Source organism: Lissotriton helveticus, chromosome 10 (assembly GCF_964261635.1).
Source record: "Lissotriton helveticus chromosome 10, aLisHel1.1, whole genome shotgun sequence".
NCBI classification, from domain to species: Eukaryota; Metazoa; Chordata; class Amphibia; order Caudata; family Salamandridae; genus Lissotriton; species Lissotriton helveticus.
The window spans coordinates 176,300,328-176,326,821 of record NC_136071.1 but is presented as its reverse complement, the minus strand read 5'-3'; the positions used below and the strand labels follow the sequence as shown (position 1 = coordinate 176,326,821).

The 26,494-nt window shown below is 47.6% G+C and overlaps 1 long non-coding RNA gene and 1 pseudogene across 1 annotated transcript in view; one reads left to right on the top strand and one right to left on the bottom strand.

The window, feature by feature from the left end:
• LOC144786080 (uncharacterized) overlaps positions 1 to 26,494 on the bottom strand; it is a 367,986-nt gene that overhangs the window by 61,196 nt on the left and 280,296 nt on the right. The gene's annotated exons all lie outside the window — the stretch shown is intronic.
• LOC144785205 (actin, cytoplasmic 2-like) overlaps positions 12,879 to 26,494 on the top strand; it is a 115,947-nt pseudogene continuing 102,331 nt past the window's right edge.

The window sequence follows — 26,494 nt, the reverse complement described above, 5'->3', positions numbered from 1 at the left end:
AGGCCGAAATTCGCAGAATTTCGGCCTTTGCGAATGCTAAAATAGCTTGATACATATAGCGGTGCATGTGTAAACGTGCAAATCGCTCCAGAAACTCAGCGGGAATCCCGTGCAAACAAAATTCCCGCCTGCCAACTTTACGCCCGGACTGCGCTTTAATTTAGAGTGTGACAGACTCAGTATAAACTCAGAGCTCCTTGAGTATCGATTAAATCGCCCAGGCGGCCAGGCCCTACTAGCTCTGCAGCCGCTCTAACATTGCCTTTTATGGAAGCAGCGTCTGATGGCCGGAGTGAGGCTCCTTGTAAACAGGGTCAAAGGTAAAGGTGCAGACAGACTTGGCCAGCACAGCCGCGCGTGACACACAGGGAGGAAGTAAGTGACATCAGAGTAACACAGGGAGGGCCACACCCTTTTAGCCAGCCCAGCTCTCGCCCATCCCAAAGGTGCCTGGGAAAATGCAAGTAAACACACCATTCAGAAGCTCAACAAGCATTTGCAATGCAGTAGGTCTCGCATTTTCGAGAGTTTGAGTTTTTGGCATTGTAAATGATAATGCCTTTTTTATATGTTTTGAAAAGTTGCAAGCGGTGCATAAACACACACTTTGTACTTTTAGGGGCACATGCATCAATATTGCATTTTGCGATTCCTTAATTGCGAAAAATAAGGAATCGCAATTAAGGAATTGCAAACTGCAATGCACCAAGAAATCGGTAAAAAATATCGATTTCTTAAAATTCCTTAATTGCGATTCTCTAATTGAGAATTGCAATTAAGGAATACCTCCCCATCCATTCCTATGGGCCTAGAGGCCCATAGGAATGAATGGGAAGACATTCTTAATGTGCGATTCACCATTAGAAATTCGCAAATTGAGAATGCAATTTCAAGGGTGCAGGGGTGTCTAAAGGACACCCTGTTGCACCCCTGAAATCTGCCTATAAGTACATTTTGCAGACACACATGCCCCAAGGGCATGTGTGTGTGTAAAATGGAACTTTGAAAAATGCACTTTAGTGCATTTTTCAAAGGTTTCGCAAATTACCATGAAGGTCAACTTCATGGTAATTTGCTCCCCTTATTTGCGAATTCGTAAATTTTTAAAGTTTGATGCATTGCATTTAAGGAATCTCAATTTGAGATTCCTTAAATGTAATCGCAATTTAAGAAATCGCAATTTTGCGATTTCTTAAATTGCGAAAATTACAAAAATGATAATGCATCCCAAAAATTGGAATTGCATTCGCAAACAGCTGAATTTTGCGATTCGCACCATTTGCGAATGCAATTTCCATTGATGCATGTGCCCCTTAGTCCTTGCTTCGAGAAGCAAGGCTGACAGTCAAAAAGGCCAACTTTGCTTCTCATAAGCAACGACTACAAGTACAAAGTGCGTGTTTATGCACCACGTGCAGGTTTTGAAAACACAAATAAAAGGCATTGTCATTTACAATGGCAATAGTTCACACTCTCCCTGCCGCTGTCCTGAGTCCTTTGCACCCCACCCCAACCCATACTTCTAAACGCAGGGACCCCTCTAACTGCCCGTGGGTGAGGGCATCCCATAGCTTTAGATGGGACCCCTTGTCCCTGACCCTTGTCCTCGATGTGAGGGGCTGCAATCCATGGTCACTCTCACAGCTATAGGTTTGGCCCTGCATGAGGGTCACTCGGCCTCCGGCCCTTCATTCGCTGCTACCAGGGCCCCCTCCATGCTAAACAAATGATGCGGGGTCAGCTACCTGCGGGTCCAACACTCTGTCACAGGTTAGTCCTCACTAATGTAAATTGTAAATGTAAATTGATACTTGTATAGCGCACTACTCACCCGCAAGGGTCTCAAGGCGCTTGTACGAATACCGCTGTGGAACCCATCCTGGCTTTCCCTGTGAGGTGTCCACTCCTGGGCACCCCCAAGGTGGAGGCCAGGAATCCTTAGCATTGTGGGGGCCGTTGTGGAGATTAAGCCAGCTATTGCCCAGAGTTGCAGAGTGGGACTCCATGATTGGAATAGGCACCGAGGCGAGAATTATCAGGTCCGTGGAATTTTGAGCCCAAGACCCGCCGAGACGGGGAATTGAACCCTGGTCCCGGGTTAGACCTCTGCATCAGGGTCTGCCGCTCTAACCATTGAGCCACACTTCTCCACTAATGGGGACTCCAGCTGCAGCCCCCGGAAGGGGCTTCCGTGATCATTAATCAGTCCGGGCCGAGGCTGCAGGGGGTGCGGGCCGGAGACAGAAGGACACAAAGGGAGGAGGGTGAAGGGGGAAGGAAGGAGGGAGAGATGGTGCAGGACAGGGAAGAAGGGGTGAGTAGAGCCGAAGGAGGGAAAGGAGCACAGAGAAGGAATAATGGAGGGGGGAGCGGGTGCTGAAAGGTAAGAAGAATAGGAGGAGGGAGAGGCAGGTCAGTGAAGAAAACCCGGGGAAGGAAAGAGGACAGAGAAGAGAAGAATAGAAGGAGGAATGATGAAGAGATGAGTTGTGGAGTTGGCTTAAGGATGTGAGACAGAAAAAGTAGGAAACGAAGAGGAGACAAAGTAAGTGGGGGACGAATGGAGAATAGGCAGGAATTGAAATAAAGTAGCGTTAGAGTGTGAGAGAGGGAACGGGAGGTGGATTAGGGAGAGAAAGAAGGACTAAGGAAGAGAAAGAAGGAATCAGGAAGAGAAAGAAGGAATCAGCAAGGGAAATGAGGGATCAGGGAGAGGAAGCAGGATTCAGCGAGGCAAAGGAGGGATTAGGGAGGGAAAAGAGGGGTCAGACATAAATCGAAATCAATGAAATAAAGGTGAGCTCTAGGAGAATGGGCGGGAGAAAGAAGAATTGGTGGGAATATGGCACACATGCTTTTGTTTACACGTAAGGGGCGGGCCTGTCACATTCCTCTTTGACTGGGTCTGGGGGGTCACAGCGAGGATCACTGCCTTCCTGGCCCCACCTGGTTACTCCTGGAGCTCGACCGGTATGTACACACACAGATACAGGGGCGGATTGGCACTGCGGGCACTCGGGCATGGGCCGAAGGGCCGGTGTCTCAGTGCACTCTGTGGGCCGGTTTTCCCCCTTTACCAGCCCACAGAGAGCACTGGCAGGGAGAGGAAAGCAGCTTCGGTGTTCCGACGTTTTAATCTCCCCATCGGGATGATCTCCCTTCCCATAAGCCAGGGGAGACCAAACCGACGGGGGAGAGCATCTAGTTAGCCTATCTATAGCTGTATTTTTAAGCTCCCCTCTGAGTGGGGAGACCAAACTGATGGGGGAGATCATCTAGTTAGAACGCCAGTTCAATGATGATCAGCTGTGGCCTCTCCTTGACCCCCTGCCCTGCCAAGCAATCATGATGGTGGGCTGGGGAGGGGTGATTGTGTGCCATATCAGCCCAGAAACAGTGTTTCCTGTAACACCTTGCCCACAGCCCTTCATTCAGGGCTTTGTGGGGAGGAAGAATGGGTCTCACTATAGCAGTGAAGGGCTGGGGAGGGTTGAGTAATTTACAAATAGCTGGGGCCTTGCTGTTTTCAGGTGCTTCTGCGGGTTGAGGAATAACATTTTAATAGAAAGGGGCCTTGCTGTTTTCAGATGCTCCTGGCTGGAGGGCTGGGGAATCATTTTTTAAGAGAAAGGGGCCTCACTGTTTTCAGGTGCTTCTGCACTGGAGGGCTGGGGAATCTTTTGAGAAAGGGGCCTTGTGTTTTTCAGGTGCTCCTGCGCTGGAGGGCTGAGGAATAATTTTGTAATAGAAAGGGGCCTCGCTGTTTTCAGATGCTCCTTCGCTGGAGGGCTGAGGAATAATTTTGTAATAGAAAGGGGCCACGCTGTTTTCAGATGCTCCCAGCCGCGGGCCGTGGAGGGAGTTACGGTGGGGCAGGGAGGCGGGGAGGGGGAGGGGCAGGGTGGAGGGACCTAAAAACCGGCATATGGATAATTACAGGTAAGTACACACTTTAATTAATAAAACGAAATTCGTAGTGCGCACAGCATCGCATTTTGTGATGCAGTGCGCGCTACGAAATTCGTTTTAATAATTAAATTGTGTACTTACCTGCAATTATCCATATGCCGGTTTTTAGGTCCCTCCACCCGGACCCTCCCCCTCCCCGCCTCCCTGCCCCACCGTAACTCCCTCCACGGCCCGCGGCTGGATGCTCCTGCGCTGGAGGGGCTGGGAATAATTAGGTCATAGAAAGAGGCCTGTCTGATTTTCTGGTGCTCAGCTTGAAGGACATTGTCACCTTGGCCCTGTGTCCTTCCCAAGAACAATATCCTCCCACTTACATTCCTTGTGTGTTTTATGAAAGGGCATGGCTGTAAATGTGGGCCACGCCCGTGAATGTGGGCCACGCCGTGAATGTGGGCAACGCCGTGAATGTGGGCCACGCCCCGTAAATGTGGGCCACGCCCCATAAATGTGGGTACGGCCTGCAAATGTGGGCCACTTTCTTCGTCAGTGCCCGGGCCAAATTGTGATCCCAATCCGACCCTGCACAGATACTGGGCGTAGCGGGAAGGAGCGTGCGTGGGCTGAAAGCTGCATGACTCAGGTGCAGTGAGGGCGCTGCCCCAACCAGCGCACTCACAGACCATCGACTACAAACCATGCCAGGCCGGGTAGAGGCGCTATACAAACAAAGCACCAGAGAGGTAAACGCTTACCCTTCGACTTATCGAGTGACGCACACTACCAACACCCCTGGAGCACGGACCTGCCACATGCACACTGAGCGATGCCCACGTGTAGCTGCGGACTGGCATCTCTTTATACATCAACCAGCACCACAACACGAAGTTTCCATCAAATAACAAAAAACAACCAACACCACAGCACCCCCTTCAAATATAAAAAAATCAACCAGAAACGCAAACCTAGTTCCACCTCCAAATATCAACCAGTAACAGAACACTATCACCACCCTCAAAAATCAATCAGCACAATACGGACACCCCCTTCAAAAATCAACCAACAACCAAACACTCTACCTCTCAGTCAGATATATAAACCAGTGGTGCGCGCGCACCACAGGAGCGGGGGCTAGGGAGCGCAGCAGCGACGCGAACGTGCGCTGCTGTGCGTGCTAGACACCGGTGTGAATGGGCGTTGCAAAGGCGGGACATGCGCCCGCCTTTGCCCAATCACGTGCCTTTAAAAAAAAAAAAAACACGTGAAAGCCAATGCCTGCCGGCGAAATCCTGATCACGAGCATGTGGTCATCTTTCAAAACCCCCTTACAAGAGGTCTCGTGCAGCACAAGCGTGATGTGCACTGCAATGCTAGGCACGAGACCTAAAAACTACCCTTATGAATGAAACAAGGTGCAAAGCGAAAGGTAACAGATTATTTTATTAAGAAATTGCAATGACCTTTCAGATAATGAAGAAAGGAGTAGGAATTTTGTGTTCTGCACCAGTGGTTCTCAAGCTGTTAACTTCTATGAACCCCCACTTAATCATTACTGGAACCAGGGTACCCCCACTGAATCATTATTTGAATACGGGGAACCCCACACTGAACTATTATTGGAATCCGGGGACCCCTCACTGAGTCATTACTGGAAGCCAGAGACCCTGGCCTAAGCGTTGACGATGATTTGAACCACAAAACAAAACGCAAAAAATGCAGACAAAAAGGCAATCATCAAACAAATACACAAATGATGATACATTTTTAATTCTCAAACACATATACGGAAAATTGATCAAAAATTTTAATTTTGAAAGAAAGGTTGGAACTTTTCTAAATTCAATTGAGGCCTCCCATGTTTGATGCACCTGCACTGCTCCCACGAATCCATCTGAGGATACTAATTAAATTTTTCGCCTCCAATTTCTAATTCCTTTACACTTACAGCACGTTTTTTTAATTGTACATGTAGCTTCTTTATTTATACACGCTTTATTAATCTGTTAATATAATATAATTTTCTAAGTAGACGCGGACCCCCTGAGAAGGCTTTGCGGACCCCCAGGGGTCCCCGGACCACAGGTTGGACTTCTGTTCTACATATTATTCTCTGTTTTATAACTCTTGCTCCTAAACTCTGCTTTTTAAGTGAAGTTACTGACAGCTTTAGCTGTCTAGGAGACCTCACATTAGCAATCCTTGAAAAAAGTACAATAAGAGGTAACTAGACATGGCTGGGGATCAGCACCATTCAGGCATTGGGTTTCATGTCTTCTTCGTAGGCTGAAATTACTTGGATTGACAATCCAGACCATGTCATTCAGTGCGTGGGTACATTATCCCATGTGTGTTCTATTCGTTTTTGCTTGAGGGGCATCAAGTAGTCCTTTTGTTTGAAATCAGATATAATATGATTTGTAGTTTGTAGCGGAGTTAGTGTTATATTGGATGTAGTTACTCTACGAACATAACAGCATTTTGATTGCCAGTAAATGTTGGTTTTATTTAGGAACTGGGTTTATTTATTAAGCATTTTTTATTTAGATCGTACTTTACCGGAAGGTGTCAGAGCGCTTTACAACAGAACCAGTTACATTACATAAGGACTTCAGAGTACACGAATTACATAAAAGATACAAGCAGATAAACTTTGAACTCAAAAAGAATTGTAGTAGTCTTCTACAAATACTCGTGGTTAGAGTTACATATAATCAAGTTGCAAATTCACTCAAGATTACATATTAATGAAAGTTGAAGCGAGTGGGGTTAGACAAATATATATTACATATTTCTAGGTTCATTTGTTTTACTTTGCTGTCTTCATGACGTTCAATTTGCGTCTTTTTTGTTCATAAACGAAAGACGTCTGTGAATATAGGCCTTCTTAAAGTAGCAACAAACTACTGGCCCTTTGTAAATATTTTTCTGTGTATTCTTTTTAAGTTCACCCCTTAGAAAGCAATCTACTCTCCATCCTTTGCAACTGCTTTTTGAGTGTACATGTTTCGAACGCAATCTGTATAGCAAAGGAGACCGTACTCACAGATTACTTTGCATTTCTTTAAAATCAGTTACTAATAGAAATAAAAAAGAGCAATTTATGAAAGGCCAACAAAGGAGCGATAATACAACACCTGGAGGACTTGGAGACCAGCAGATTAACAAAGAAATCACTTATACTGGGGCTTGCAAAGAGTTAGTTGATAAAGTGACAGGACCAGGTAGGATTTTATAACTAGTGCGTAGCTAAAGGTTGAAAAAGCAGATGAAACATTGGCTAAAGGAAATCATGAGCTTGACCTCAAGAATTTTACATTTTTAAAAACAAAAATAAACAAAACAGTGACTATGTGTTCTTATCAATTTTACTACATTTCTCAATGATAGAGATTTGCCTTATAACGAACGGAGAGTGTGGATTCTATGGAAGCCGATTAAAACTTTTTTTTTCCGCATAGCCCTCATTACTATTGTCCCATGAATCCAGATTGGTTCAGTAACAGACGTTACCTGCAGAATCAGGATTACAAGTTTATCGGCAAAATGGAGTTGCTGATCCCCCTTCCCGCAACCATTCGGACAATTCACCAAGAAAACACTTGGCAAAATGTGAAGGGGAAAAAAGTCTCAGTGAGTGTGAAACTCCATAGGGATTGGTGCAGAAACACCAATTGCCGAGGCAGTTTTCCATTGGTCAGGGGCACACTTTAAGTACCAAGGTATTCCGATGCCTCCTAATTACACATCCCCATTATATTTTTCTATCTGGTGCAGGAATAACACATTGGTACCCCAGGTGAACTTGTTCTGAGACTTGTAGTAAGAAATTTACAGAGCTCAGAGACTAACAACCCTATTGAGTTATTCACAAGAGTAAAAAAGATTAATAAATTAAAAAAAAAATCCTACTCTGAAAAGAATGAGAGTAGGGAACAGTTTAGGTACTAAAGGTTTGAGTCACAGTTGAGTGTTTCCTGAGAATTATATAGTCACATATAGAATAGTGATCTACTTTTTAAGTTAAACGGGGCCTAAACCTTCTGTTGTGTTTGGATTTAGATGTCCGTATATAGGTTTTCCTAATACATGTCCTTATATAAGCACAATTCGCATTTCCCTTATATAGGCACAAGATCCCAGCTCTCTTTTAGGCATTATCCATGCTCTTCAAATATGGCATGGTCAGCTACATCCGTCCTCTCCAACGTCACAACGAGTTCTTAGAACCCAGACCCTTAAGCCGTTGGGACTTTCCCTAGCCTAGGATTATAGATTTCTCCTAGAACTCATTTTTTATGCATGAACCGCTATGCCATAAGGGTTCATTCATGACGTCTTCCTCTGCCTGACTTTACGTCAGTGCTAACATTCAAAGGCACCTATCAGGTATAAATCTACCTTCCCTTACCAAGGCAAAGCATGGCTGCATGGCCAGATTCGGCTTGGCTCGCCTCGGCAAGTTCGGAAGAAACCCCGACTCCAGGAGAATTAGTGTCCCAGCCTGACGCACTGTCCAGACGCTGTCATCCCTGCTAGCAGAGAATCCAGCTTCCAGTGTTCTGACTCCCTTCGCGGGGTATTATAGTTTAAGACCAGGAAGGAGATTCCCACCTCTCTCATTCTAAGGTATGGAACTGACTACAACCTAGAGGGACTCTTGGCATTCCACACTATAGCTTACCATACTATAGAATACAGCACCTACTTCTTACCTTGTACTACACTTAGGTTAGGTACACTGGGGTAGAACTAGTTAGATGCTTGTTTCCGGTCCAGGGAAGACGCGGCTTGGCAGTTCGGGCTGGACTGTTCCCATGAGGCACAGGGTCAGACTGATTTGCATATGGCTATGTCTGAACTGGGGTGTTGGAGCGAGCTAAAGAATGATGATGGATTAAACCCAGATCAGTTGACTGGGCTTGAGTGTTTGCAATGTTCAACACTCCGTCCATCATCCCCTTTGGTTTTGCGTAGAACTAGTTAGAAGCATCAGACGAGCATCCACTTTTTAGCCTGTGTTATTTATGTATATGTATATGAATATGTGTCATAGCTAAAAGATAATGCTATTGCAGTATTATTTCTTCTTACTGCTTACGCTGTACATAATATATCTCGCATACTGTCTTGCGATTGTAACAGCTCATATCTCTTACACGAGAAACAAGACTGTTCAATAAATCCTTTTATTGAAACACCCGTCTATCTCTTGCTGTTTAACTCTGAAGAAACTAAGCATGCACGATTGACAGCATAAAACTGTTATCTATTGTTTCCACGATTCTGAGACATGTTCTGGTTCTAAAGGAAAACATAGTTATCATGTTTATGCGGTTGCCAGAAACTACTCCCTTCTGGTTTTTCAAGGAGTTTCCAGTGACCTCTGAGTTAGCTGGCACACAAAGTAATTAAGTTTAGTGTACTCGATAGAGGCATACTGACCTCAGTCCTATGCCTAAACTATAGTGTATATTATTCCAATGCACAGAGTTATTAGGGAAATAGGAACTACACTACACTACCGGCTAGTCAATACAACACCTAGGTAGGAGAATATTAATGAAATCACCTATGCAGGATGATGTCATCAGTGACAGTTTCCAGAGAGAAGCTAGTTACGAGGTCCATTGAAACGTGATGCCACACAGGAAGGTCATATTAGACAAATCAAATGGATTCCTTTGATTCACTGACCAGGAAACTAGGGAAAGGTAGGACGATGAATGTGATTTACCTAAACACCACCGAAGCCTACACTCCCATTCCACAGCAAGCATTTACATTGTAAATAAACTGGAATTCACTGGGCTGATATGGTGTGACCAGACAAAAACTGTGTTCAAAGTGAATTCAGCCCAAAACAAAGACTATAGAAGACCTCCTTCATGCCAAGCGGGAAACATGGATTTGCCACATAGACCAGGTAGATATGGAGTAACTGGAATGTAGTACAGTAGGTTGAAGGTAGGATCACTTTCAGAAGGGGGATGGAAGAGTAGATCATCCTCATGCATGGGAGTATAAGGCGCAGTCACATAAGGATTATTCAAGTGGGCAATTAGCGGAAGGGAGGATGTGGTAAGCGGGATAGAAGCAACCCAAAAGAGCAGAAGGAGAGGAAGAAATGGAATGGAATGAATATCCAGCAACGCAAAGTGGATGAATGTAAGGGTCATCAGCCACAGATGGTAAATTTGGGAATTTAGATGGTGAATAGAAACACAAGAGGTACCAAACTAACAAGAGTTGTGACACAGGGAAACTCAACCAAAGGGTGGATAGAAAGTGAATCAGTCACACTAAAGAAGAATAAATGGGGTGTATATATAACCCTATTTTAGATATATTTGGAAATGTTGTACTTTTTTAATTTCGTTTTTCAAAAATCTGTTTGGCAAAGACCCCATCCCCTCTATACAGAGACGCTCTATGAAGCTGGGACTAATAACAGAGAAAATAAGGAAACTAATTATAGCTGGTGTATTAGGGGGTCTGACCTGGATTTGGTGTGAATATACACATACCATGAGGGATTATATTTTCTCTTATTATTGAACATATTTAGTGAATCCTGTTGGGGGCTTTGTCCACCTCTTCCTGTACTGCCTACAGAATGAGGCAACAATTCACAAGAACTGGTGCCACGTATAGGTCGGATCTGTATACTTACCCTATTTGGCCTGTCACTGTGAAGGTGTGTGACGAGTTACGATAGGTATTAAGATGAACCTGTAGTCAGAAGTGCTTTGGTCAACAACACCCATCCTTTGCTGGAGAGGGAGGGAGCGGTATGCCTGTATAGTTATTTGCCTTCAAATGCTTGCATAAATAGGTTGGCTTTCATTTTAGGCTAGGATAGAGCCTGTTCCAGAGCATGGTGCTTAGATTATCCTTCAGTTTTATTTATTTTATCTTGTGCTGATAGATTTGTGCAGAGTAACTAGACTCATTGCTTTGGGTGGGCAGGTATCGGTCAGGCACTTTATTAAGTTATGGTGCACAGCAAAGACTAAGTCAAGTATACAAAATAAATTAGTAGTGCAAAAGTTCACAAACTAATCAACCCTATTGGTTGACAGGGGAAGGAAGGTCATTCCACTATAAAGACTGAAGGGAGGCTGTGGGTTGTCTGCATCGATTGCCTAGCGCGGCGATGGTGGTGTCCCCTCCCTCTAGTATGTAAGGCGGCAATGGTACGGCTTTTGTAAGGTCCAATTATGATTTGCGCTTACATTTTTACTACCTGTCACTCTTCAGTATAGGTTTGGAAGAGTCAAGTTTGACTTTAGTCTCTGTCTTTGGTTGCAACTCTCTGTAATTGAGGAGCATAAAGTAGCTGTGGGGATTAGGAGTTTGTGGGAACATTTGATCCCTGACAATGGGACGGTTGTGATGTCTTGGGTATAAATGTCGCTCCTTCTAGTTTGTTTAATGCACGGAATAGAAGTTAGGTTATTGACATTCTTTCCTCTATAATAAATGTGGCACTCTGGATTGTCCTTGACAACCACCATTTTAATGTCTACTCGCCATTGTTTGAGAGCCGGTTTAAAATTGAATAATAAAAATTACATAGTCCAAAGAAAAATTCCCCAATGAAATGATACATTGTTTAAATGTCAAAATTAGTCGGACAAAAAAGTAATCAGACAAAAAAAAGAAACATAGTTAGTAATCACAAAACAAAGACAATAGTTGTTAAACAGTACAGATATTAACAGAAGAAGGACTTCCCACATAAAAGATTTTAATGATGAAGAGCAGATTCTGAAACATCTTGGCTTGAAAATTCAGTTTCCTGTACTATTGGGATGTCCAAATGTAACTGTAAATGTTACTATAGTTAAAGACAGTTCTCTTTCAATTTCACTTTTTTCAGACAGACAAGGAAGCCACTTTAGGACAAATGCATACAAATCAGTATAAAATAGCTTCAAGTAACTTACGTAGTGCAGGCAAATCACTGCAATTCAATAAAACTTGAAGTAAAGTGAAAAAGTATAAGTTTAGAAACAACTAGAAATTCACCTATAAGGGTTCAGCTATTAAAAAGCTGTTAATGCTGCAGTAGTTATAGTATGCGGTGCTGTAGCCAAATAGGGCGGGTTAGAAATTAAACTCCTTCAGAGTATAATTCTGCAAGCTCGTTGGCAAGCAGTCCCTCAAAACTGAGACGGTATTTGAAAATATTATTTCATTTTATTTGAGTGGACATCTTGCAGTCCACAAAGGAGGCATATACTTTTTGTTATACATTAAAAAAATGAAACTCCTTCACAACATAATTCTGCACGTAGCTCTTTAGCATGAAGCCCCTCTAAGCTGAGACGGTATGGAAAATATAATTTTAATTTAAGTAAACGTCTTAGATTCTCTGAAGGAGGCATCCGCTTTCTACAATACATTTAAAAAACTGACAATGACTGCAAAGCAAACTGCAGTGGGATCAGCGGGAGGATGGAAGATAGTCACTTGCTGGCCAAGGTTTTAGATTTTCGTCTGTCTTCAGGCAACTGGCTTCCTGTAGTCAAGCCCTTATTCACATGCCTGTGGGAATGGAGTACATGGAGACATCTAGCCTAACTATTTAAGATGTACAGGGAAAGAGAGATGAAAAGTGTAGTACAGAAAAAGAGATCAAGAGAGATATACAACAAAAGAGCCAATGATGAAAAGAGAGAGGGAGAAAGAGAGAAAATGAAGTGGAAGAATCCAAATGTTTGACTATTAACAGGAGTTGTGTTCCATCTTGAAATAATAACAGTGGACTACTTGAGCTGTTTTCAAAGTGTCCATCTTACTTCGGACCCCTCTGTGAACAACCCTGTGTTTATGGTTATGTATCTGGATGTCCTTTCAATGGTTTCAGCTGTGTTTGTCACTTTTTATCAAACGTTAGATATTTAAATTAGTGTGAATACATATAAAATGATTGCTTACATTACATTGCCTCTTCCTTTCTTGTTAGGGCGTGATGGTTGGTATGGGCCAGAAAGACAGCTACGTTGGTGATGAAGCTCAGAGCAAGAGGGGCATCCTTTCTTTGAAATATCCCATTGAACATGGTATTGTGACCAACTGGAATGATATGAAGACGATCTGGCATCATACCTTCTACAACGAGCTCCGAGTTGCCCCAGAGGAACACCCGGTCCTGCTAACTGATGCACCAATGAACCCTAAATGGAACAGAGAACTTATGACAATGGTGTGTTAATCCATAAACACACCTTGAGCAATCATAACCTTCGAAGAAAGTGTATTACATCTGTATCTTTTGTTTCTTTTACCCAGTTTTCATAATATTTTCATTTAATTGTCTGCAATTCCTCTGAAAATGTACTTTCATAAAGAGAATCACTGGCCACACTTAAGTTCACCAAATCAAATGTGTGGTATGAGAATTCAGGAGCACTTCTATAAGAAGCTTCCAGGGAAAAATGGATTAGCTTAGTTGTCTGGGGTTTTGATTATTCTACTAAGGCACATACATCTTTTTGTCTTAGTTTGTATTTGACCAAGCATATGTGAATAGCTGCATAGAAACAAATCATACTTATTAACCCCTTCGCTGCAGGGGTTACTTTCCCGCGGGGGGAGGGGGGCGCGCACGGCGCCCGCATGCTCATGACGTGCTGAGCTCGTCATGAGGCACGGCGCTCCTGTGCTCATGACGAGCTCAGCTCGTCACAGGTGCATTACCTGCCGTGGAACGCTCAGCACAGCAGGGGAATTATCCCTGCATGCGAGCGTTCCACGGCTCATGACGAGCTGAGCTCGTCATGAGCACCAGAGCGCCGTGGTTCATGACGAGCTCAGCTCGTCATGAGCATGGGAGGGGTTAAGAATATGGCTGGTTGCTGGAGGAGACACGCTAGAGCCAGAAAGTCCTACCCTAGACCTGGCACAACTGCACCGATTCTTTCACCACCCACTTGGGCGTTCAGCAATTTACCACTTCGACCCCCACACCACACAATTAGAGGAGCTCTGCAATTGCCAAGGCACACCAGATCCAGACGAAGCCCCTGAAGTGGAAACACGCCGCCCAGCACTGCTTGCGTGCACTCGTCAGACTGGACATAGTTACTTGTTTCCATTTCCTCATACGTGCCCCACACAACCTTCTTGACTGTCCCTCAAGACACCCGCCGTCGGTGCACCCTTATGCCACAGCCTGCCAGCAAGAAGGACAACACAGCTGACCTGGGTAGAATCAGCCTGCCTACTCTTCACTAGCAATAGACCCATACCCATAGACACTAACAGGTGGCTGGATCGTCCACAGCAGCCATACCTTGGCAGGCACTCCGGAAAGGGGGACCTCATCACCGTGACCTACTGCCGCCCCTAAGCAATTTTGTTCTCTGCTTACACAAACCTGAGTCCCGACAGCAGTTTAGGCTCTAGGGTCACCTTGCTTACCCCTCTTAACGGAGCGACGTAGGATGCCTCCCATCTACCTACATTTACCCCCTTAACGTCAGGAGTTCCACCATCTCAGGAGCCACAAGACCTAGAATCGGATGAAGGAGACTTTTATTGCCCCCTTCTCCACCACTCTTCGCTAAGGGCGAACCCGACAGCGCAGAAGATCAGGACTTTCCCCCACGACCAAGGGCGAATGTCAACTGATAAACCCACAGGCAAGCCTGCACACAGGAGCCCTCAAGCAGCCATGCACCATGACCACAAAGGAATCTACCCCCTTCACAGATGCCCCACCTCCCTGCGACCTCTGTGAAGGGCAACACCATGGACCGCAACCTACAAAAAAAAACAACAAAAAAAACGATAAGCTGCCGACTGGAAGGAATAGACACCAACATGTCTACTGTGACAGAGGAAACAAAATCAATCTGAACAGACATCGCTGGTTTTCATGTCCGAGTGGATCAGAAGATGGCAGTGGTGATGAGCCACCTCGTTACAGTGCTGGATAGGGACCAGGAGCTTCTCTTCCTCCGCAGCAAACGAATGAACTTGGAAGATCGCAACATATGAGATAATGTTCGCCTTTTCGACTTCCAGGAAACGATAGAAGGATCCAACGTCAAAACCTCTCTCAGGGACATTCTTGCAAGTCTCACAAGCATAATCTTTGAACCCCCGCTGGAGAGGCAACGGGCCCACCACATCGGCCTTCCAAGCTGGACCCTGCAGCACACCACGGCCTTTCATCGCCTGTTTTTCACATCATGAACCGGAACTACAACTGCTGTTGGTAGCACATTTGCACGACCCATTCAAGTATGAAGGACACAAAATATGCTTGGTGGCGGACTTCTCTAGGGATACCAATGACCGTCGCAAGGCCTTCCTTTCCTTCCGACCCTCCCTCCACCAAATGGAAATTTAGTATGGCCTCTTTGAGCTGTAGGTTTTCGAATCACCTAGGATGGTATATACTAAGACTTTTACGACCCGGATGATCTACGCTTACTCCTGGATGGCACCCAACCGCAGGATATGGACATTTCTTGCACCACGAGCAGACTAGTCCACAACATCGAATCTTCTCTCCCTGCCTGGCAGTAAGCGGCGTACTTATAGCAGATCTCGACACCGCGGCAGCGACCATGAGAGGTCAGCCCGCACCCAGGAAGACAAGATTCAGGCTCAACAATCAGCAGCTGCCTTTCTCCAAGATCAGGGTAGAGACAAATTTAACTCCCCTCTAAAACCCACTTCAGCAGCAGAATGATTGAAAAGAGGCTCCTGACACAACCCCCGCAATTAACCCACACCGGCACAAAGATGAGTGGCAGGACGACTGGTGCCCGATGGACAGATGAGTATCACCTTCACTGTTTTGAATGCTTCCAAGGTTGTCTGTTCTGCTACCTGGCGATTTTGTTCACGATGTTCTTACTGAAACATTTGTTTGATTCAAGGTAAATGTTCCGAATATCTGTCCCCACCCATCCCCATAACTCCCTCTCCAATGGTAATACCACGGCCATCACCCCTTTCATTCTGTGCTGATCCTGCTTGACCTGTCTGCCGCCTTCGACACGGTCAACCATCGGACCTTGCTGAGAAGGCTGAGAGAGGTGGGGATTACGGGCAGTGCTTTGAGGTGGTTCCTGTCTTTTCTTCAGGATAGACAGCAAGCAGTGTCCCTCTCTCCTTATCAATCCGCCTTTACTAATATCTTGCATGGCGTGCCATAGGGCTCGGCAATTAGCCCTATCTTATTCAATATCTATATGAAACCTCTGATTGCGGTCATCAAAGAACATAATATTAACATTGTAAATTATGCAGATTACACGCAGCTGATTCTCTCCTTTGAGGGAGATCAGTTGACCTCACTGGAAGTGTTTCATAGCTGCCTGCGAGACACGGCGCTTTGGTTGAAGGCTAATTCGGTGCAATTCAATCAATCAATCAATGACACTTGTAGAGCGCGCTACATACCCGTAGGGTCTCAAGGCGCTGGGAGGGGGGGGGGGGGGTGCCGCTACTGCTCGAACAGCCAGGTCTTCAGCTTCTTCCTGAAGGAGAGGTGGTCTTGGGTCAGGCGCAGGTCGGTCGGGAGGGAGTTCCAGGTCTTGGCGGCCAGGTAGGAGAAGGACCTTCCTCCTGTAGTCGCTCTTCGGATGCGGGGGACGGCGGCGAGGGCGTGGTTGGCTGATCGGAGGTGGCGTTTGGGAGCGTAGAAGTTGACTCGGCTGTTGAGGTAACTCGGGCCTCGGTCGTGTAGGGCTTTGTGTGCGTGGGTGAGGAGGCGGAAGGTGATTCTTTTGTTGACGGGGAGCCAGTGAAGGTCTCTCAGATGTCCGGAGATGTGGCTGGTTCGTGGGATGTCGAGGATGAGTCTGGCTGAGGCGTTCTGGATCCGCTGGAGTCTCTTCTGGAGCTTGGCGGTGGTACCGGCGTAGAGGGCGTTGCCGTAGTCCAGACGGCTGGTGACGAGGGCCTGGGTGACGGTCTTCCTGGTCTCGGTGGGGATCCACCAGAAGATCTTCCGTAGCATGCGTAGGATGTTGAAGCACGCCGAGGAGACGTTGTTAACTTGCCTGGTCATGGAGAGGGAGGAGTCCAGGATGAAGCCCAGGTTGCGTGCATGGTCTGTCGGTTTGGGTGCGGTGCCCAGGGCGGGAGGCCACCAGGAGTCGTCCCAGGCGGAGGGTGAGGAGCCCAGGATGAGGATCTCCGTCTTGTCCGAGTTCAGTTTCAGGCGGCTGATCGTCATCCACTCGGCTACCTCTTTCATCCCTTCGTGCAGGTTGGCTCTGGCGGCGGCGGGGTCGTTGGTCAGGGAGAGGATCAGCTGGGTGTCGTCGGCGTAGGAGATTATGCTGAGGTTGTGTTTGCGTACGATGGCCGCGAGGGGGCTCATGTAGACGTTGAAGAGGGTGGGGCTCAGAGATGATCCTTGGGGGACGCCGCAGATGACTTCGGAGGCCTCTGACTTGTACGGTGGTAGGCGGACTCTCTGTGTTCTTCCGTCGAGGAAGGAGATGATCCATTCCAGAGCCTTCTCCTGAATTCCGACGTTGCTGAGGCGCTGCACTAGGGTGCGGTGGCAGACAGTGTCGAATGCCGCGGAGAGGTCCAGGAGGATGAGGGCCGCTGTTTCTCCATTGTCCATCAGGGCTCGGATGTCATCGGTGGCGGCGATGAGGGCGGTCTCGGTGCTGTGGTTGGCTCGGAAGCCGGACTGTGAGGGGTCGAGGGATCCGTTCGTCTCGAGGAAGGCGGCCATCTGCTTGTTGACGGTCTTCTCGATGACTTTGGCTGGAAACGGGAGAAGCGAGATGGGGCGGTAATTCTTGAGGTCGGTGGGGTCCGCTGTTGGTTTCTTGAGTAGAGCGCTGAGTTCGGCGTGTTTCCAGCTCTCCGGGAAGATGGTGGTGTCGAAGGATGTGTTGATGATGTCTCGCAGGTGGGGTGCGATGACAGCGTCGGCCTTGTTGAAGACGTGGTGAGGGCAGGGGTCGGTCGGTGATCCGGAGTGGATGGAGTTCATTGTGCGGATGGTGTCTTCGGTGCTGATCGGGGTCCAGGCGTGGAGGATGGTGGTGGGGGGTGGTTGTTCGGTCATGGTGTGCGTTGGTTGGTTGTTGAAGCTGCTGTGTATGTCCGTGATCTTGTTGTGGAAGTATGAAGCGAGGGAGTTGCAGAGGTCTTGCGATGGGGTGACGTCGTTGTTTCCTGCGCTGGGGTTGGAAAGCTCTTTCACGATGTTGAAGAGTTCCTTGCAGTTGTGTGCGTTGTTGTCCAACCGGTCCTTAAATGCTGTTTTCTTGGCGGCGCGGATCAGCTGGTGGTGTTTCCGGGTGGCCAGTTTGTAGGAGGTCCTGTTGTCCAATTTAACGCGGGTAAGACCTAGGTGCTTTACTGCTCAAGGGACAGGGTTTCTTCAGTGTTGCCCAGCAACTTTTGGCCTACCGACACCTCGACCTCTGTTCGGCCAGTTAAAACGGTCCGTAACCTGGGCGTAATGTTTGACAACAAACTTACCATGGAGGCTCAGGTTACGAAAACTGTGGCCTGCTGCTTCGCCATTATCAGATCACTTAGGAAAATGTTTCCTTTACTGCCCCCTCTTGCGCGTGTGCTAGTGGCGCGTAGCACCATTCTTAGCAGACTAGACTATTGTAATGCTATTCTGCTTGAGTCCCCGAAATATCTTTTGGACAGGCTACAGAGAATTCAGTCGGCGGCTGCCAAATTATCCCTAGGGTGGCCTAGAAGGTCCTCTTCATCTTCGGCCTTGGCAGAGCTGCACTGGCTCCCGTTGAGACAGAGAGTCCAGTTTAAGTCCCTCTGTTTAGTGTTTAAAGCCCTGCTTGGGCTGGGGCCTGTGTCTATGCAGAGAAAATTTGTTTGGTATGGCCCTGCGAGAAATCTCCGTTCTTCATCGGCTAGACTGCTGAAGATACCGAGGTTCAGGAAAGTTACGTCGGGTGGTAGAACCTTTGGTGTAGCAGCCGCTAAACTGTGGACCGAACTCCCTTTGGAGCTCAGACTAGTCAGTGAACTCCTTCCTTTTAAAAGTAGATTAAAAACCTGGTTGTTTCCCAAGATTTAGTCGACTGTCTGTTTCGGGCACTCTTCATACTGTACTCTGAGTCTTCTAGCGCCAGGATGCCTGTTAGGTGACAGTGCGCTCTACAAATAAAGTAAATAAATAAATAATTTTACTAGTCCCGATAGCTAATAAAATGAGCGCGCTTGTGCGTCATCCTTTACTTCCCACACTCCCCATCCTGCCCAGATCTCACAGACTTCTCTCCCACTTTTATATAGATGTGTTACTAAGCATACCACATTCCTACTCAATGCCCTCCCCCCTCAATCCCTCCATCACCCCAACCTCCCCCTTCCCCACCCTCTAGCTACCAACCTGGAGCCACTTATTCTATCCCTCTCGCCTAGCAAATGGGGACCACCTGCCCTCCAGTGTCCACTCTACTAGGAACATGATTAATGTTACCCCCATCATGCCCACCCACCTCCCAGATAACAGTCGGGACCTCATTTCGTTAGCCTGGGATCTACATCCCTGGCCACTGTGTATTTCCTTTAAACCGACCCTGACAACCCCCAGTACCACCTCTGCAAGTGCTTTGCCTCCCGAGCTGGTTCCCCTCGGAGTGCTGCCCCTGCGAGTCTAGACCCATGAATTACAGATCAGTATCCCGAGTGCTGCTGCACGCTAGGCAGCAGTTACCTCGGTATCCCTACCTCCCTGCTCCCCCCTTCTCTCCCCTTAGTTTTTCCTCCTTATTTACCTGCCCCAATATCTGCACCTTAGACATCAGCGCCTGCTTTTCAAAGCATTCCCTCCACTACTGCGTGTCCGGTGATATACACCCCCTTCGCCCGTGTATTCTACTACTGCCCTCCCAGCCTACGCCATCCCCTTCTGCCCTCACTTACTGTCCCCCTAGCATATCTCTTCCTCAGATATGTGTCTTCAGTTGATTTCATATCTCTGTGACTACCAACACTTTTCCTCTGTCTGTGCTAATTGGCGTCACGTTTGCTCTACACGCACTAGGCCTGAGCCCTATTCGCACTACCATAATTTGCAGCATTTATACATTTTACAACGCCCTAACAGATCTACGCGCGAGCTGTCCATAGATGACCACTTCTGCTCCCACTATGAGCGTTTTGCACCCTCTCCGGATGATATCCTGGAAAGTAAACTGCCTCACACATAACATTAAAAGGGAAAAAATACTCTCTTATCTCCAGTTTATAAAGGTGGATGTGGCTGTGCTACAAGAAGCCACCTAGACGCTCGGGAGCCAAGACAAACTACGCTGAGATTGGGTGATCAAGGTGATACATAGCAGTGTGCACTCAGAAGTAACCTCGGATGGAGGACCCCCCGTAAATATGGGGTAGTGGTTCTTCTTCGCAAAAAATACTGCCGGTCACAGTAACGAAGACATGGTCCGACCCAGATGGCAGATATATATTTGCCAAATTGCATGTGGAAGCCAATTCCTTATGTGTGGGGTCAAACTACGCTCCGACAGGGGCGCAGTGATCATTTCTCCTCCACTTGAATCACCTACTGGTAGAGATAGGCACCTTCGCAGTACGTCATTGGTGGAGACTGGAACCTCACGAGAGACCCAGTCCTGGATAGGATGGGGCCCTTAGACAGAGGCAATGCTGCAGATAGGGCCCAGATGGACAATGTTCTGCAGGACAATGGACTGGTGGATCATTGGCGTCTCAGCCACCCAACAGATATAGAGTATACTTTCACCTCTCCGGCCCATGGCACGTTCTCCAGGCTGGACTAATTCCTCTTCTCCCACAGAAGAGTTGCGATAGTTCGGGACTCTCAAATCCTAGAGGTGGCACTCTCAGATCCCTCCCTGGTCCAACTATCCTTGGAGGTGGGGCTGACCTCACCGGGAAGTACACCATGGCGCTTGAACATACAGAGGCACCGCAACCCTCAGGGTAAATCCCAACTAAAGGCCCACCTCTCTGAGTATCTCTCCGATAACCAGAATTCAGTGGCCTCACACAGAATATTCTGGGCTGCTGCAAAGGCAACCATTATGGGCCATCTCTTGAGGGACGCTGCAGAGGCCAACAAACATAGTGGTCCGCCAGAAAGACCTGGAAAGGGATGTTTCATCCTATACCTACCTCTATTCCACCCACCCACCCTGCAGCACCGCAGATCCTTGGAACTAGCCCTGATGGCCCCAAACAGCCTTTTCACTTCTAAAGGCAAATATGCTTTGCAACGATAAAAGGGCAACACTACAAGCAGGAGGAGAATGCCGGATGACTGCTAGCAGAGCAGCTCCGTCAAAGGGAGGCTGCCATGGCTATCCCTGCTATAAAATCGGCAGGGGGCGAAATCCTCATATGACCTCAAGACATCGTGAAAGAATTTGTCTTGTTCTATAAATCCCTCTATACTCCGTGAAACCAGACTGGAGGAGACCAAATGGCTACTTTTCTGAACAAGGTGAATCTTCCCCATCTCTCAGACAAGGGCAATGAGATCCTAGAAGGGGAATTCAGCAAAGAGGAGATAAAGCTCGCAATATCCAAACTACCCTACTATAAAGCCCCAGGGGAAGATGGATTCTCGGCAGAATTTTATAGGTGGTCAGGGGAAGAGATGGTTGACACCCTGCAGGCTGCATTCCAGGAGGCGGAGCGGACATCCTCCTTTGGTCCCAAGTCCACTAAGGTGATGATTGACAATGGGGAAACAGCGGCCCTCATCCTCCTGGACCTCTTCGCAGCGTTCGATACTGTCTGCCACCGTACCCTAGTACAACGCCTCAGCAACGTCGGAATCCAAGAGAAGGCACTGGAGTGGATCATCTCGTTCCTCGCCGGAAGAACCCAGAGAGTCCGCCTCCCCCCGTTCAGATCCGAGGCCACCGAAGTCATCTGCGGCGTACCACAAGGATCATCACTCAGCCCCACCCTCTTCAACGTGTACATGAGCCCCCTCGCAGCCATCGCACGCCAACACAGCCTCAACATCATCTCCTACGCCGATGACACCCAGCTGATCCTCTCCCTCACCAAAGAACCCGCCACCGCCAGAACCAACCTGCACGAAGGGATGAAAGAAGTAGCCGAGTGGATGAAGAACAGCCGCTTGAAACTGAACTCAGACAAGACGGAAGTCCTCATCCTTGGATCATCACCATCTGCCTGGGACGACTCCTGGTGGCCCCCCGGCCCTAGGCAGCGCACCCAAACCAACAGACCACGCACGCAACCTGGGCTTCATCCTGGACTCCTCCCTGTCGATGACCAGACAAGTCAACGCCGCCTCTTCTTCATGCTTCAACATCCTACGCATGCTCCGAAAGATCTTCCGATGTATCCCCACCGAAACCAGGAAGACGGTCACCCAGGCACTTGTCACCAGCCGACTGGATTACGGAAACACCCTCTACACCGGAACCACAGCCAAACTGCAGAAAAGACTCCAACGCATCCAGAACGCCTCCGCACGACTCATCCTGGACATCCCCCGCCACAGCCACATCTCCGGACACCTGAAAGACCTGCACTGGCTACCCGTCAGCAAAAGAATCACGTTCCGCCTCCTCACCCACGCACACAAAGCCCTCCACGACCTAGGCCCCAGATACCTCAACTACCGCCTGACCTTCTACACTCCAACCCGCCAACTACGATCGACCAGCCACACCCTCGCCGCCGTTCCACGCATCCGAAGAGTCACCATGGGAGGGAGATCCTTCTCCTACCTGGCAGCCAAGACCTGGAATTCCCTCCCCATCTACCTTCGTCTTACTCAAGACCACCTCTCCTTCAGGAAGCAACTCAAGACCTGGCTATTCGAGCAGTAGCGCCCCCCCCCCCCCCCCCAAGCCCCTTGAGACCCTCCGGGTGAGTATTGCGCTATACAAATTTATTGATTGATTGATTGATTGGCGTCCTGCCAAAACCTGGGAAAGACTCCTTACTATGTGGCAGTTACGACCCATCTCCTTGTTGAACTGCAACATTAAGATACTGGCCAGTGTTTTGGTGAACCGACTGCGTAAAGTTCTACCCTCTCCGATCAATCACACGCAAGTAGGTTTCATACCAGTAGGTTTCGTTACAGGCCGTGCTATCAGGAACCACCTGTGCACCCTGGCACACACTCTCTGGTCAGCCAAAGACCTCCATCCCGATGTGTTGGCCCTTTCCCTCGATTCAGAAAAGGCATTTGACCACATTGACTGGAGCTACTTATTTGAGGTGATGGAACTCTTCGACCTGGGAGCGCAAATTATTGCTAAAGTACGGCTGGTGTTTGATGGCCCCACTGCCCAGGTTAACTGTAGGGGCTTCCTGTTCTTCCCTTATCAGATTTGTCAGAGAATGCGCCAGGGATACCCCCTATCCCCACTTCTCTTCCTTCTGGCTACAGAACTCTAAGCCTCCACTTTTCGCAACTCAGCTAGCATTGCGGCGCCCCACTTCCAACAGGCCACTTCAAGCTCTATCTCTATCTCTATGTGGAGAACATCCTGCTTACTCTAACTGATCTACAACGAGCTCTACAGTCCTTGTGGGGCATTATTAAAGACTTTGACATTCTAAGGCTATAAAATAAATTAGGATAAGAGCAAAGCCGTTCCCATTTCAGCTGGTACCACTAAAGCGGCAATACTTGGATACCCTTTTCACTGGCCACCATCACGTCTCAAATATCTGGGGATACTGGGGAACAGAGGGATGGCGGGAATGGTCAGGGATAATCTGAACCTACTAATTGCTCAGATGGAACAAGTCTGTTTTGGGGCTCTTAATGTGGGGCAGAGTGCAGGCAGTACGGATGGTAAGTCTACTACGCTTTATATATACACTCGGGAGGCTCCCCAACCAGGTGCCTCTTTCCACACTTTGTCTAATTGATTCCCAAATCTGGTCCTTCGTGTGGGGCTCCTCAAAACCCAGACTAGCCCAACTGGCGTACATGCTACCAGACTCCTCGGATCCGCCGCAATGAGTAAACATAAAACAGAACCTTCTCTCAGCAGACACAGGCCTTTCTATTCTATACGGAGCCTAGACATGCCCACAAAACACTACCCACCCAGTGTTGCACGCTACACATAGTGCCTTGTTAGCGTGCACATCGCTTACTTGGCACAGACCCACGGCTTCATGAAAAAGACCCCTTGTGGGGGATTGCTAGCATACGCATTGAGGGGCAGGTACTATCCTGCGCCCACTGGAGAGAAACAGGTATCCACACTCTAGACCAGCTTGTCCTAGATAGTGACCTCAAACCATTTAAACAGTTGAGAAGTCAGGACTATACAGCACATTTTCATCCCATCTCTTCTCACAGCCCTCTGTCGCAAGCTCTGTACACCAGATGGCAGGCCTGACTGCATGTCACATACGAGGAAAACGAGTGGGCAGTTGCCCTTGAAGCCCTGGATAGGGGCACCAAGAAGGCTCAATTGAAATTCTGCCTTTTTAAGACGTTACACAATTGATACTAGGCGCCAATGAAACTGAACAGAGCTGGTCTCCCCCGCTCGCAAACTGCTGAAGATGCACGAACACCCGCTGCAACATAACGGATAGCATATGGGAATGCCCCTCGATCCAACCCTTATGGTTATATGATGGATCAGTCTTAAATACCTCCATGCCTCTTCACCTGCCACTCATCCCCCCAGCCATTCTCCTTCATGATACACGGCAGTCACCGGAACTCTCCTGAATGCAATGCAGCTTCCTCCATACGGCCCTAGCCACAGCCAAGATATGCATACTCCACCAATGGAGATCACCGGCATCCCCGTTGCAGGAGGCCTGGCTGGTGGCCATGGTCCAGGCAGCCTTGCACGAGTGCCTTATCTGCAATCTGCAAGAGCAGTCTAATCTGTCTCTCCAAATGTGGGCAACTTTTCTGCAAGATGCGGATGATGACGGGCGCACCCACACCAGGCGCCTCAGATCTCCCACCCTCTCTCAAGCCCACCTCCGAACATATGGATTAAATCGGGTGTCATTACTGTGTACAACTGCCTGTCAATACAGCCCAGAACGCTTCTTCAATTTCACTTTTTCCCCCTCCTCTCCTGCTGCTATTCTACGTATACTAACAAACTCCCCTGTGCCTCCCTTCCCCCTCCTTCTCCACAGCTCTAATGTGTATTACTCTACTATGTCTCCCTTCCCCATTCGCTCCGATCCTACACCTCCGTTCCCCTGCTGCCCCCTACTCTACCCCCACTCCTACCCTCACCATCCCCGCACCCCCCTTATTTCCCATTGATCCCTTTCCCCTTCATTTTCGCTCTCCCGCACCCCTTCCTCCCTACCCCACTTCCGCCCTACCCAGCCCCCTATTTCCCTTACTCCTCATCCCACAATCCGCTGATTTCTCCCCCTCCAGCCATTCTGACCCTCAGAATATCATGGATTCCAATTCCCTGAGGACAACCGCTGAAGCCATTTACATTAACAACTTGACCCTGTCACTATCCTCCTTCCCCCTTCATCATACTCCCACCCAATTCTATAATGACCTATCAATGTGCCAACGATAACAGCTCTGGGGGAAACTCTCCCAACCCTATTTCCTACCTGTTCCACAACCAATCTCATTCCTCGCCCTGTTTTACCCTGAGATATCAGACCCCAATCATAATATTTGTTCATGAGCCCCACCGCTACCTTCCATGATGATTATCTTTTATACAGGGAGCTCATTCCCCCCCACACTCCTACGATATCATGCTCTGTAGCAAACACCATAGATAGGACCTTCAAGAGAACCGGATCCCGGCCACCATCGAGGTCGAACATTTATGCCGTCACCGACAGGTTGACATCCAGCCCCATAGACCCTCAGAACTGTTTAGAACTTTAAGTGGGAACTTCCAGGAGGCATCAAGCGTTTATTCCCTACCCTGCCCCTCCCTATGATTATGACTATCCACCCGGTTTTCCCTTCCCTTCCTCTTTTCATTGTTATACATTATGTATCATCTCATCCTTATTACCATTGTATGACAATGGCATATCTGGTTGTTAGATGATGTTTACTCCTGTTATGTACCCTCACCCTTTCCCTAATAAACAAATGCAACACAAAAAATATTCAGCAACTGATGAAGTGAGAATCCTAATGAGAAACACCAGGAAGTATATGGATATTTGTTCAGGTTGCTTGATATTGAACATTTTTGAGCCTGCTGTGTGTGCAATGTTTATGAATGCATGGAAACACGCCAAAATGTACTGAAATAAAAAGTTGCAATTCTCAGAGAAAAAAAAGAATATGGCTGGTTGTCATTGAATCTTTTAATTTTATTGAGTAAACTCTTTGATCCCTAACAAAAGACATACTACAAAGTAATTTCAGTAGTGGAATTCAAAGGGTTTTATTCAGTCCCTTATTCCAGTGAAACAATGCATTAACAAGCTCCCCCACCCTCTTACTTTGCCAAATTTTAGCTTTAAACTAAATAAATAGCACCTTTCCTAAAGAAAACCTGCTTTAGATAATGATCTCGCTCACAAATACTTGGAGGGGTTTTCCATGCCATGGTAATCAATGAGCTAAAAAAGATTATGCATGCATCAACAAATTCCCTCTGCA